The sequence below is a fragment of the Lactuca saligna genome, chromosome 8, assembly GCF_052625555.1.
Source record: "Lactuca saligna cultivar CGN05327 chromosome 8, ASM5262555v1, whole genome shotgun sequence".
Lineage (NCBI taxonomy): Eukaryota > Viridiplantae > Streptophyta > Magnoliopsida > Asterales > Asteraceae > Lactuca > Lactuca saligna.
Window position 1 is genome coordinate 263,986,012 of NC_136424.1, and position 14,873 is coordinate 264,000,884.

General features: G+C 41.9%; 1 pseudogene; it reads left to right on the plus strand.

Annotated features, from left to right (window-relative positions):
- Nucleotides 1-10,613: 10,613 nt before the first annotated feature.
- Nucleotides 10,614-12,008, plus strand: LOC145010643 (DNA replication licensing factor MCM5-like; annotated as a pseudogene).
- The last annotated feature ends 2,865 nt before the right edge of the window (nucleotides 12,009-14,873 follow it).

Sequence of the window (14,873 nt, forward strand, 5' to 3'; positions counted from 1 at the left end):
AAGTTAGTATTAAATAGATTTGCGTATGAAAAGTCCATTTTTCTTGTAAATGTAAGTATTTCCTTTCCATGGTGTTTAAAGAGTGTAAAATATCATGAATATCTCGTAACTATACCTATTATAGTTTTTCAAAAGTGCGTTCCATTTGAATGATAAACCTTAGTCTATTACCAAATTTGCATGTATAGTATAACATTTGAAATAACATTATTTTACTTATTTAACATTTATACACGAAATGTAGATAAATCATTAGAAATTGTATGTAACGACTTGCATTTTAACATAAGTTTTTCTTGTGTTTCACTTGTATTTTCGCCCCTAAAATATAGTAAAAACGTGAAAATATAGGGGTATGAACTCACTTGGTAGAAGTGGCGTTTTGATGAAGACGAGACTAACTCGGGCAACACTTCGACTGGAGAAATTCGATCTTTCGGAATTCGCGGAGGCGTCGGGACCTGCGTCGTATGCTAGCGGTGATACCGGGGCTTTGAGGTATCTTAGAGGGGCTAAAGGGGTGTTTGATGGTGAAAGATTTGAGAGAAAAGCAACTAAACCCGGAACCCTTGCCTCCCTTTTATGTGTTAGGTTCCTTTAGGGAGCGCAGGGCGTTCCCCTGTGAGGTCATTGCTTATGTGTTTCAGACTTGATGGATTATGGGATGGCTCTGGTCGAAGAACACAGGGCGTTCCCTCTTGGGCCTGCCTCAAATTTTGTGCCCCGATTTTGTAAAATCCATAACTTTCACGTACGAGCTCCGATTTCGATGTTCTTTATATCCACACGTAGGTGAGAAAGTATTCTACAACTCTCGTTTAGACTTCGTGGCTAATTTTGAATTTATTTTTAATATTATATTTTTAACAGACCGGGACTGGAATAGTCCATTAAAAATCCATAACTTCTTCATTCGACGTCCGTTTTTGTCTGTCTTTTTACCATTGTACTACTATTGTCGAGATCTTGAATTCTCATTTAGGTTGTGTAGGCTAAGGATAAAAAGTATTGTAACAACCCGGATTCCCAGGTATTTATTATTATTGTATTTTTGGTGAATTGTGAGGGGACTCAACGAGTTGGAGCTCAAACTCGCTAAGTAGGATCGCGATTTTGGATGCGGGTTCGCGTCTGGACTCGGCGAGTCCACGCTGTTTAATGAAACCCTAATTTCCGGGGTATGAGACCTATTTAAGGGGGCTTATTGCCGTCATTTGCGGCCACGAAACCCAGAAAGAACCCTAAAGAGCCTGTGAGTGCTTTGTGAGAGAGAAGAGGAAGATCCTTGACTATTTGTGGGTGTTTTTGCACATAGAAGAGGATCAAGGAAAGAGGAGACCAAAGAAGGTGCTAATCCAGTGATTTATGAGCTCAAAGACTTCATTTGAGGTATCCATTCGTTCCTTTCTCAGTCCTTGATGTGAATCATAGAGTTAGGGTTTCTTTGTGGAGAGATCCATGGAGTAATTGGGCTCTTCTTGTGTTGGTGCTTTAGATCTGGACCCAAAGATGTCCTGAGACCCTTTTCCCTCAAGGTTTATGAGTGTTAATGGGGGCCATGAGCTTAGAATTGCATTCTAGAGATCATATCATCAAATAAGGCCCTTGGACCTTTGCATGAGCACCAAGATTGTGACTTTACATGATGAATATACTTGGAAGGACTGAATCTAGGAGTTATTGGAACGGATCTGACCTCAGGAGTTAGTTTGAGTTCATGCATGGCATAGACTCGCCGAGTCCGAAGAACAGACTCGGCGAGTAGCATGAAGATTGTCCATAACCACTCAGCGAGTGGTCTTGCCGAGTTAACGGGCTAACTTAGTGAGTCAGGGAGAGTCAGAGAGGGTTGACAGGTGGAATGAGTCAAGCTGGAACTCACCGAGTTGTTTTGAGACTCGGTGAGTTGAGTCGTGGTGGCCCCGTGATTCATGCCAGGTGGAACTCGTCGAGTTAGGGGAGTACTCGACGTGCCAAGAGAGAATCCGAGGGAGTTAGCGAACACATGTAGACTCGCCGAGTCGCTCTAATGTACTCGCTGAGTCCGGTCAAAGTTGACCTTTGGCCGTTGACCATAGTTGACCTGTGTTGACTTAGTGGGGTTAGTCAACCTTAGTTGTGAAAATGTTAATTAGAGATGTATTGTATTATAGGAGGATTATAGCTCGGGGGATCGAGTACGAGTGGGTTCAGGGATTTACGAGCTATCAAGATACACGAGGTGACTCTTCTCACTATACTTTACCTTGAGTAGGTAACTAGAGTTATGTGATACAGTGCTTGTATGTTATATATGTGTTATGTGTTGCACTGCATTATTCTTTGTGATTTATGCTGTGCGTGTTTACAGAGTTAGAACCTGAGGGTTAACAGAGTTTGGGTGCACGGACCCACAGAGTTATAGCCTCGAGTGGCTAATATGTGTTATATGTGGTATTTTGGGGAACTCACTAAGCTTTGTGCTTACAGTGTTTGGTGTTATTTGTTTCAGGTACGAGTGACGACCGTGGGAAGGTGCCGGCTTGATCAGTACACATGCATGGGATTTTATGATTATGAGATCTTGGGATTTTCGTATTACTTGGATTGAATTTCAAACATGGGTGTTTTATGAATATTAAGTGAATTATGTTTTTATAAAATTTGAAAATTTTGTTTTGAAATTTACGGTGTTACAAATTGGTATCAGAGCCTTGGATTGAGGGATTCGGGTACACCTTCGGGAGTATTTGAACTCAAACTGAGGATTTGGAAAATATTTTTAAAGGAGAACCAAATTTTCTAAAAGTAAAAGATTTTTAGAGAAATTCAGAGAAGAAACGTGTGTACGATGAGTCAGCGCCCGAACGGTGATTTCCAAAAATACCCTTATATTATATGTTTATGAGATTGATATGATGTATTCTCTTGCTAGAGTAGGCTAGGTATTCCTATTAGGACTAGAGTGCCCTGATTTGTGATGCCTTAGCCAAGGGAGAGGTGAGCTGCTATGAGATGCTTGAGAGTGAATAGGTAGCAACAAGGAGCTTATGAGAGATTTGTTAGAGAGTGAAAGAGTACTTGGAAATTAGGATCCGAAGAGGAGGATTTGGGGTGTATACTGATACGGTGTGGACAATAGTATTGGGCCCGTACTACTGAAAGCACCGGGGCGGTGTACAGTTCAAGTAAGAACCTTCGGTATGCCAAGGATCGAGGAGGGAAGAGTTATCGAGTGTGAGTATGCCCGAATGGATTCTAATTTATCGTATGTTGTATTTCAGAGGTAGATCGTGGTGAGGGCATGTCTTATGCCAGAGAGCAGTGGGGCTAGTGATGAGGAGATCCACCGGATCATCCACGAGGAGGTGCCTGTGGCCATCAGGGCAGAGATACCAGAGATGTTCGGGTCTATGAAGACCATGCTGATTGAGACTTTCGACGAGCGTTATGCTGCTCTTTCTGAGGCTGCTGTTGCGGCGGCCACCGCAGCTGTTGCTGCTGCGAGGCCGCAGGGTGGTGATGCGTTGCTGTTCCGGGAGTTCAGCAACACGAAACCACCAGAGTTTGATGGGACCTAGGACCCGGTGGCGGCTATGAGATGGATTTCTTACATAGAGGGGTGTTTCTTCACTTGCTCATCTCCTGAGCATTTGAGAGTACGGTTCACGCTGAACCAACTTTGCTTGGGAGCGAAGGACTGGTGGAAGTTTGTGACGGCGCACTTTACGCCTGCTGAGCTTGCGGCGGTGACCTGGGAGAGGTTCACTGCCATGTTCCGAGATGAGTACGTTCCCCAGGTGGAGAGGGAGCGTTTGGCCCAGGAGTTTCTGACCCTCAAGCAGGGCACTGAGTCTGTTATGGTGATTACCTGGATGTTCCACGAGAGGGCGATGTTCTGCCCTGAGCACGTGTCCACTGAGCAGGCACGCATGAGCCGGTATTTGAGTATCTTGAGGCGAGACATTCGGGAGTTCGTGGTGAACTTCTCGTACCGGACATTTGCTGAGCTTCAGGCAAATGCCCGGAAGAGGGAGATCGAGCTGGAGACTCAAGCTAGAGAGGAGGCTGAGTCTCAGGGGAGGGATTGGCGACCGGCACAGTCCTAGCCGGCAGCCAAGCGGGCCAAGCCCGCTGATCCCAAATCTGGGAGCCAGAAGGGCCGCACTTGTGGAAGGTGCGGCAAGGGTCATGATGGAGTTTGTAGAGCTAGATCTTGCTACAAGTGTGGAAAGGAGGGGCATATGGCCAAGGACTGCCCCAAGGTGTTTGCAGTGTGTTTCCACTGCAACCAGACCGGACACCGGAAGGCGGAGTGTCCGCAGTTGTGAGGATCCGCTCAGGGAGCACCTCAGGGATCTGCCCCTGCCGCCATCAGAGCTACCGAGATTCGGACAATGAAGGTCGAGGCGCCAAGGGCACGAGGGAGAGCTTTTCAGTTGACCGCGGAAGAGGTCCGCTCAACGCCTGATGTCGTGGCTGGTATGTATTCTTTTGTGTATTTATTTTAATGTTGAGATATTATGCTTATATTATGTTATACGTAGGTACTTTTCCATTGAATTCTGTACCTGCCTTGGTGTTATTTGACTCGGGTGCGAGTCGGTCTTTTGTATCTTTGGCTTTTAGTCAGCACATCAGTGTTAGTCGCGAGGCACTGAGTCGGCCTCTGAGAGTTTCCATAGCTGACGAGAGGGTGATATATGCCACAGAGGTGATCCGTGGGTGCGTACTCGAGATTTTCGGTGTTGAGTTCCTGATTGATTTGGTTCCTATTGCCATGGGGAATGTCTGTGTCATTGTGGGCATGGACTGGTTGAGCAGGTTCGGTGCGGTTATCGACTGCGAGCGACAGCTGGTGACCATACGAGACCCTAGTGGGGGAGTTCATACAGTGTATGGCGAGGGTACCCGTTTTGGATCAACATTTTGTTCGGCCGATAGGGTGAGGCAGTGTCTACAGCAGGGCTGTAAGGGTTTTGTGGCGTACGTGTCGGATATGCGGGTTGATTCCAAGAGGCCGAGGTCGGTGGAGGAGGTTCCTATAGTGCGTGAGTTCTCGGATGTATTTCCAAAGGAGTTGTCGGGTGTGCCTCCGTGAGGCAAGTAGAGTTTCGTATCGATTTGGTCCCGGGGGCCGCGCCTATCGCCAAGGTGCCTTAGCGTCTTGCACCTCTAGAGATGCAAGAGCTATCCTTACAGCTTCAGGAGCTGCTGGGGAAGGGGTTTATTCGGACGAGCAGCTCGCCGTGGGGAGCGCCTATTCTGTTTGTCAAGAAGAAGGATGGTTCACACCGTATGTGCATTGATTACCGGGAGTTGAACAAGCTGACGGTCAAGAACCGTTACCCGTTGCCGAGGATCGACGATTTATTCGACTAGTTGCAGGGAGCATCTTGGTTCTCCAAGATCGATTTGAGGTCTGGTTACCATCAGGTGAGGGTGCGAGATGAGGACATCCAAAAGACAGTGTTTAGGACGCGTTATGGGCATTATGAGTTTGTGGTGATGTATTTCGGACTCACCAATGCCCCGATAGTGTTCATGGATCTCATGAACCGGGTGTGCAGGCTGATGTTGGATCGGTCGGTGTTTGTATTCATTGATGACATTTTGGTATATTCGAGATCTAGAGAGCAGCATGAGGAGCATTTGAGGGAGATCCTCGAAGTTCTGAGATCGGAGAGGCTTTATGCCAAATTCTCCAAGTGTAATTTCTGGTTGCGAGAGGTCCAGTTCCTAGGAGATCTTATTAACCAGGAAGGGATATTGGTCGACCCGGCCAAAGTTAAGGCGGTGATGAGTTGGGAGGTGCCGAGGTCACCCTCCGAGATCAGGAGTTTTCTAGGGTTGGCCGGTTATTATCGGAGATTTATCAGGGATTTCTCTAAGATCGCAGTGCCACTCACTAGGTTGACCCGGAAGGGTGTCACTTTTTCATGGGGTCCCGAGCAGCAGGCCTCCTTTGAGACGCTTCGCCAAAGGTTATGCGAGGCCCCGGTGTTAGCCCTACCGGAGGGAATGGAGGACTTTTTTGTATACTGTGATGCATCGATCTTGGGGTTGGGAGCGGTACTGATGCAGAGAGGGCATGTGATAGCATATGCATCGACGCAGTTGAAGCCTCATGAGACGAGATATCCCACCCATGATCTAGAGTTGGGGGTAGTGGTGTTCGCTCTCAAGATTTGGCATCACTACCTGTATGGGGTTTGGTGTACGATATACACGAACCATAAGAGTTTGAAGTATTGGATGGATCAGCCCAACCTAAATATGCGGCAGAGAAGGTGGTTGGATGTGGTTAAGGATTATGATTGCGAGATCCTGTACCATCCGGGCAAGGCTAATGTGGTAGCCGACACCCTGAGTCGCAGGGCGGATAGCACCCTGTTGTGAGATGTATGTTTGCGATTGACCGTGATGGCTCCGGTGTTGGACACCCTTCGGGGAGCACAGGCTGAGGCAGTGAGGTCGGAGAACCAGAAGAGAGAGCGAGTTGTTGGGTTGGTATCGGAGTTCGTTACCGATGGTCGAGGGCTTATGACATTTCAGGGGCGTATTTGGGTACCATTTGTGGGAGGAACGCGTACCATTTTGATGGAAGAGGCTCATCGGTCGAAATTCTTGATCCATCCTGGGGCCACTAAGATGTATTTGGATTTGAGGAGGGAGTATTGGTGGCCCTGTATGAAGAGGGATGTTGCGTGGTTTGTTGAGAGGTGCTTGACCTGCCGTAGGGTTAAGGCCGAACACCAGAGACCGCATGGTAAGTTGCAGCCGTTGGAGGTTCCTGAATGGAAGTGGGAACAGATTGCCATGGATTTTATCACCAAAATTCCAAGGACTGCTAGGGGAGTTGATGCAATTTGGGTGATTGTGGACAGGTTGACGAAGAGCGCTCACTTCCTTGCTATTAGTGAGAGCTCCTCCGTGGAGAAGTTAGCAGAGATGTACTTGAAGGAAGTGATATCTCGGCATGGGTTGCCGATCTCGATTGTCTCAGATCGGGATGTACGTTTCACTTCCAGATTCTGGAAGAAGTTCCATGAGGAGCTGGGTACTAGGATGCATTTTAGTACCGCACATCACCCACAGACAGACGGACAGAGTGAGCGAACGATTCAGACGCTCGAGGACATGCTCCGGGCATGTGTGTTGGATTTCGGGGGGAGTTGGGATACGTACTTGCCCTTGGCAGAGTTTTCTTACAACAACAACCATTATTCAAGCATTGGTATGCCGCCCTTTGAGCTGTTGTATGGGAGGAGGTGTCGGACCCCCATTTGCTGGGGAGAGGTTGGACAGCGTGTTATGGGCAGTACTGAGATAGTGCTTCAGACGACAGAGCAGATCCAACAGGTCAGGTAGAGGTTGTTGGCCGCACAGAGTTGTCAGAAGAGTTATGCGGACAGACGCCGGTCCGAGCTTGAGTTTCAGGTTGGCGACTTTGTGCTACTGAAGGTCTCTCCTTGGAAAGGCGTGATTCGATTCAGGAAGAGGGGCAAGTTGGGGCCCCGATATATTGGCCCATTTCGGGTTGTTGCGAGGGTAGGAAGGGTAGCCTATCGTTTAGATTTGCCGGCAGAGTTGGGGCAGATTCACGACACTTTCCATGTGTCGCAATTGCGGAAGTGTATAGCCGATGAGTCGGCAGTGGTTCCATTAGAGGATATTCAGGTGGATGTGAGCTTGAATTATGCTGAGAGACCCGTGGCAATCAGAGATCGCAAAATCAAAGTTCTGAGGAACAAGGAGGTACCCTTGGTTTTGGTTCAGTGGCAGCATCGGAAGGCGTCCGAGATGACTTGGGAGTCGGAGCGTGAGATGCGCGAGCAGCATCCGGAGTTATTTGCAGAGCGAGACTTCGAGGGCGAAGTCTAGTTCTATTGGTGGAGAATTGTACAGCCTGGATTCCCAAGTATTTATTATTATTGTATTTTTGGTGAATTGTGAGGGGACTCGGTGAGTTGGAGCTCAAACTCGCCGAGTAGGATCGCGATTTTGGACGCGGGTTCGCGTCTGGACTCAGCGAGTCCAAGGAGTGGACTCGGCGAGTCCATGCTGTTTAATGAAACCCTAATTTCCGGGGTATGAGACCTATTTAAGGGGGCTTATGGCCGTCATTTGCGGCCACCAACCCCGGAGAGAACCCTAAAGAGCCTGTGAGTGCTTTGTGAGAGAGAAGAGGAAGATCCTTGACTATTTGTGGGTGTTTTTGCACATAGAAGAGGATCAAGGCAAGAGGAGACCAAAGAAGGTGCTAATCCAGTGATTTCTGAGCTCAGAGACTTCATTTGAGGTATCCATTCGTTCCTTTCTCAGTCCTTGATGTGAATCATAGAGTTAGGGTTTCTTTATGGTGAGATCCATGGAGTAATTGGCCTCTTCTTGTGTTGGTGCTTTAGATCTGGACCCAAAGAGGTCCAGAGACCCTTTTCCCTCAAGCTTTATGAGTGTTAATGGAGGCCATGAGCTTAGAATAACATTCTAGAGACCATATCATCAAATAAGGCCCTTGGACCTTTGCATGAGCACCAAGATTGTTACTTAACGTGATGAATGTGCTTGGAAGGACTGGATCTATGAGTTATTGGAACGGATCTGACCTCAGGAGTGAGTTTGAGTTCATGCATGGCATAGACTCGCCGAGTCCGAAGAACAGACTCGGCGAGTAGCATGAAGATTGTCCATAACCACTCAGCGAGTGGTCTTGCCGAGTTAAGGGGCTAACTCAGTGAGTCAAGGAGAGTCAGAGAGGGTTGACAAGTGGACTAAGTCAAGCTAGAACTCGCCGAGTTGTTTTGAGACTCGGCGAGTTGAGTCGCGGTGGCCCCGCGATTCATGCCAGGTGGAACTCGTCGAGTCAGGGGAGTACTCGACGTGCCAATAGAGAATCCGAGGGAGTTAGCGAACACGTGTAGACTCGCCGAGTCGCTCTAATGTACTCGCCGATTCTAGTCAAAGTTGACCGTTGGCCGTTGACTAGAGTTTACCTGTGTTGACTTAGTGGGGTGAGTTAACCTTAGTTGTGAAAATGTTAATTAGAGATGTATTGTATCATAGGAGGATTATAGCTCGGGGGATCGAGCACGAGTGGGTTCAGGGATTTGCGAGCTATCGAGATACACGAGGTGAGTCTTCTCACTATACTTTACCTTGACTAGGTAACTAGAGGTATGTTATACAGTGCTTGTATGTTATATATGTGTTATGTGTTGCGCTGCATTATTCTTTGTGATTTATGCTGTGCATGTCTACAGAGTTAGAACCTGAGGGTTCATAGAGTTTGGGTGCACGGACCCACAGAGTTATAGCCTCGAGTGGCTAATATGTGTTATATGTGGTTTTTTGGGGAACTTACTAAGCTTTGTGCTTACAGTGTTTGGTGTTATTTGTTTCAGGTACTAATGACGACCGTGGGAAGGCGCCGGCTTGATCAGTACACACGCATGGGATTTTATGATTATGAGATCTTGGGATTTTTGTATTACTTGGATTGAATTTCAAACATGGGTGTTTTATGAATATTAAGTGAATTATCTTTTTATAAAATTTGAAAAATATGTTTTGAAATTTACGGTGTTACAAGTATTTTATTGAGATTTCGTGTTTTGCGCTTAACAATGTCTTACCGGTTTTGTTGCAGATATGTGATTGGTCATAACTTCTTTGTTATAACTCGGATTTTCGTATTTTTTATATTTTTGAAAACCTTGTTATGATATCTACCACTTACTATATTAATAAAGAGAGTTTTGAACATTTCATTTTCGACTCTTATATTACTAATCTCATAATAGGTTACAATATTTGAGCTTAAATCATTACATTGATTCGAAATATCGGGTTGTCACATATGGGGTTCACGAAGCATGGTTTATACATCTAGGGTTTCTGAATTTCGAGTATTATGTACATATGGGGTTCACGAAGCATGGTTTATATACGGTTGTCACTATAAGGAGAATTAAGATGCTAGGTGTAAGAATTAAGATGATGATTACAAATAATAATAATAATAATAATAATAATAATAATAATAATAATAATAATAATAATGATAATAATAATAAGAAATTATAAAATTAAACCTACTATTTGTGCCCTTGGATGTGTTGCTGATCTGTTTGCCAATGTGGAAGGTGGGCAAGTGTTACCCACTTTTCTACAGTTGGATGACCTAATATTGTCATTGAAATTAAACTAAAGATCCATTTCAACAAATACAGAGTAATTTTTCAAAGTAGAATGTTCTAACAAGAAAAAAATGAAAGTAGAATATAAGAAAAAATAACAAGTAGAATATGTTGTAACAGAAAGAAATGTCAACATATTTATCCAAATATGGATTCAAAACTTTGAAAGGCTTTAGTGGGCCTTACCTAAAACCTTGAAATTTTTTTCAAGTTGATCAAGTTGAAAAATAAAGAAGTCAAGAACATATATTAATTAGGATAGAAATAAAAGATAAAATTTAATGAAATATTAATCAATATGGCTATATTTGTTACCTGAAAAGGGTTTGGTGTGGCTTTAACTTCTTGTCCTTGAAACAATGGCTTCAATGTCAGAAGCTCAACAAACCTTGAAACTCCTTTTATATTAAATGTGTTTGCTCTTAATTTTTATAGATGGGTGAAACACCATGCCTTGTTGACCCATGGATTGCAGTCCCAGATAGAAGCAAGTATGTTAATAAACAAACCTTGAAACTTCAAGAAAACCCTGATTTAAAAAGGCTTGACATTTAATGATTTCTTACAATGATTCACTACTGAAGTTTCTAACTTTTGAGCCTATTTTTAAATCTTAGGATGTCCCAACTGGTGAGCTACCAAGGAGCATGCTTTTATCTGTAGACAAACAATTTGTACAAACAATTGTACCTGGTACACAATTGACTATAATGGGAATTTACAGCATATTTCAAGCTTTAAAGACATCCACATCGTAATACTTTCACTCTATCTATTCACCAATAACATTTAACTTTCATACATTTTGAATATAGCTAAATCTACAATCTTTTTTCTCTTTTGATCTAGTCACAAAGGAGAAGTTGCTATTAGACAACCGTATATAAGAGTTGTTGAAATAGAAGAAACAAATGAAGCTACTCTTGGTCCTACCAATTTCACACAAGAAGAGGTAAAGTTACTATCATTTGATGAAAATTAGTGGAAATAGAGATTGTATTGCTTTGGTTTTGTTTATTACTTGGTGGGTTACCTTCAATGTGTTTTCAGGTTGAAGAATTCAACAGATTTGCAGCAGAAGGCAATGTATATGAAAACATATGGCCATGAAGATGTAAAAAAAGTTGTGGCTTGTCTCCTGTTTGGAGGATCAAGGAAGGTATAATGGCAACTTTACCCTTGAATATTGTTGTCTTTACTTAATCATTTAGGAGCTCATTTCCTCTATTTCTACAGACTTTACCTGATGATGTAAGATTGAGGGGTGATATTAATGTTTTGCTCTTGGGAGACCTATCCACTGCAAAATCACAGGTATCCTTAAATTCTTTTCATTTCTTTTTATTATAGAGTTGTAATTTTAATAATATAAGTAAATCAATGAAGGTACTTTACTATTTGTTGTTTTTAACCCATGAAATTACTCTCTTCTGTAGTTTCTCAAGTTTGTTGAGAAGACTGCTCCTATAACTATATACACTTCCGGGAAAGGCTCATCTGCAGCTGGGCTTACTGGTACTGTCATTCATGATAACAACACTGTTCTTTCTTATCGTTTTACTTTTTTTTATACAAATATTCTACAACACCCTTCCATATTTCTCCAGTTCTAATTTCTAATTTAAAATTATAAAAATCATTTAGCGTGAGTTTTATCTGGAAGGAGGGGCTATGGTCTTAGCTGATGGTGGTGTTGTATGCATTGATGAATTCGAAAAAGATGAGACCAGAAGAAAGGTTGGATTAAAAATTAACCAATGTTGTTCTTTGTTTTTTTTTTTTTTTTTTTTTTTTTTTTTTTTTTTTACCAAATTACCCTAGAAGCTCTAACTTATTTTCAAATTTTATAATTAGGGTTGCCATACATGAAGCCATAGAACAACAAACAATATCCATATCCAATGCAGGAATAACAACAATTCTAAATTCTTGGACTTCTGTATTAGCTACAACAAACCCTCCATCATGCCGTTATGATGATCTCAAAACTGCACAAGATAACGCTGACTTACAGACTACAATTCTTTATACATTTTAATGTTGTTTGTCAAGGAGGCTATTCATAGTTGATGTGAACAACAGTCTCATTAGATGTTTGGATATGAACAAAGAAGATGCAAAAGTTGTTACGCTTGAGCTAATAGGAGTTCGGCCTCATATATGTGTAATAATTTTTGTGCACAATTCATAAGCTGCTTGGTGGTATGTGGAGTACCGGATAATCTGAATGCTGAGATAAATAAAGCAAGGTATTACTTTGTTTCACATCACATGGATTTGTCATTAAAATTACAATTATACCCTTCATGTGTAGTTTTTTGTCATCACATAGCTTTGTCATTAAAATTATACCCTTCATGGTGACTCTAAAATTTTGTTTTTTTTTCAAAACCGACAGTCTGAATCTGGTTGGAATAAATATGACCAACAGAATATATCACCTTTTTCATTATAATTATACCCCTCATTTCCATTTTCATTACAAAAAAAGTTAATAAAAGAATGTATCACCTTTATAAAACCACTTTGTTGCATAAATTGTGAAAAAAGGTGAATTCTTCATTTGTTATTTGATGGTTCCATTTTGTTGGTTGTGTTGATGTATATATATATATATATATATGTACACACACACACACACACATATATATATATATATATATATATATATATATATATATATTGTGGTTGTTGGTTGTGTTTATACATTTCACCGAATCTGGATGGAATAAATATGACCAACAGAAGGAGCTTCATTGCCAACATAACACACATTTCCACAATATTTTATTTTATAAACTATATCATATTTGAATGATTATTACATATTTTTCCATGGGTGAGGTTCAACAAGGAAGGAAATCTTCTTGATGTTGGTACTGTTGAATACAAGGTAGGGGCATTTATGTCTTTTCACCAATCTTGTTGCAAATTCTTAACTTATCCAATTTTGGCAGGTTGATCCTGCTACATAGCCAATAATCATCTTTAGGGTCTGCTAGAAGGATTGGAGATTGCAGTTAAGCTTCTATCGAAGACTTCACGCCAAGGACTTGATGAATTTATGCTAGCAATGTTTTACTTGATTTTGACATGAACCATAAGAAATCATACTTTGGCATGGCTAGAAGCTTTGGAGGAAACGAGACTCAAGAAAAAGAAAACACACAGAGAGTTGTTGGCACATAGTAAGCTAGATAATGCAATTATATATAAATTCTGCTTCTCTTGAGTTATTTTTTTATAACATTTACTCACTATTGGAATAATTATTTGTATTTGACATATTAGTGAAATGAATTATGTTTGTTATTTATGGTATTTTAATTTGTATTATGAGATTTCTAATGTGTTAATTAATTTGAAAATTATTAAATCTATCAAAATATATAGTTTTTAAAACATTTAACTTAATGACATGCAAAAATGTGTGTCATATTTCTTTATGACAGGAGCTTTAATGATACGCTATGCGCGTCGTGAATGTGCGTCGTAAGGTTATGACGCGCAAATGCGTGTCGTCTTCTTTATGACAGGGCTTTCCTTGACACGCATTGCGTGTCGTAAGAGCGCGTCGTAAATGCGTGTCATAAATAGACGACGCACAAAAGCGCGTCGTCTCTCGTTATGACAAGGCCGTCCTTGACATGTATTTGCGCGTCATCTGAGCATTTTATGATGCACATTGCGCATTGTAAAAGGTTGTTCTTCTATTAGTGGTAAACCCGTCTTGTAGGATCAACCAGAGGCCATGCTCTTCTAAAAAAGAAAAGCAAAGATCTAACAGTCCAATTCAAAGCCATACTTAAAAAAATTATCACAACAAAAGAAATAATGGGAGTTGTAATGAAAAATGTTGCTTTCCATCTACTACAAATTGGTAAACTCGTTGAGGAACTGTGGAATTGAACCATTCAGATGATTTCCTTCAAGATTGGGCGGCTGGAGATTCTTCAAATTGGATAACGAATTGGGTATTTTTCCAAGTATCTGATTAAACCCAAGGTTAAGAACACTAAGGTTTTCCAAATATTTGAAATTGGAGTTTTAATTCCAATTGAGCATGTTCCCTTCGAGATCAATCACTTCCATCTTCATACCTCAAATTTCATTAGTAATTCACCACTTAAATCATTGAACGTGAGCGATCTATTGGAGGTTCTGAAAGCTTTGAGATAGCATTTGACAACTTATCCATCAATTTAGCTTTGAGATGGCATTTGATAACTTATCCATCAATTTCACATTACGACCCACACAATTTTTCCTAATTCTAAATCCAGACTATTGAAATTGATCATATTCATTACAAGTGAAAAAGCCTGAATCACCTCCATCAGTGATATTAAGAGCTACAACCCGATAATCTGACCTGCATGCGACTCCAACCCATGAACAGAGATCTAAATAGGTTTCTATCCAACTTGTCAGCACTCCCGACAGGTCGGAAACGAAGCTCTTTAACTCCAACAGTGCCTATTTGTCCAAACATTATAAAAAATGACGTAGGAACTAAAAGAAGTGATGAAGACCCAAAGAAGTAATAGGAGCTTTAAGGGTTTTGTTGATACATAAAAAGTGATCCTTTAGTAATCCAAAGTGAAGCCAATTCTGAAGTGAGAAGTGTTATGAGATGAAGAAAATTCTGAAGTGAAGACTAGTTCGAGATGCATCTTTTATTACTCGCTATTTGAG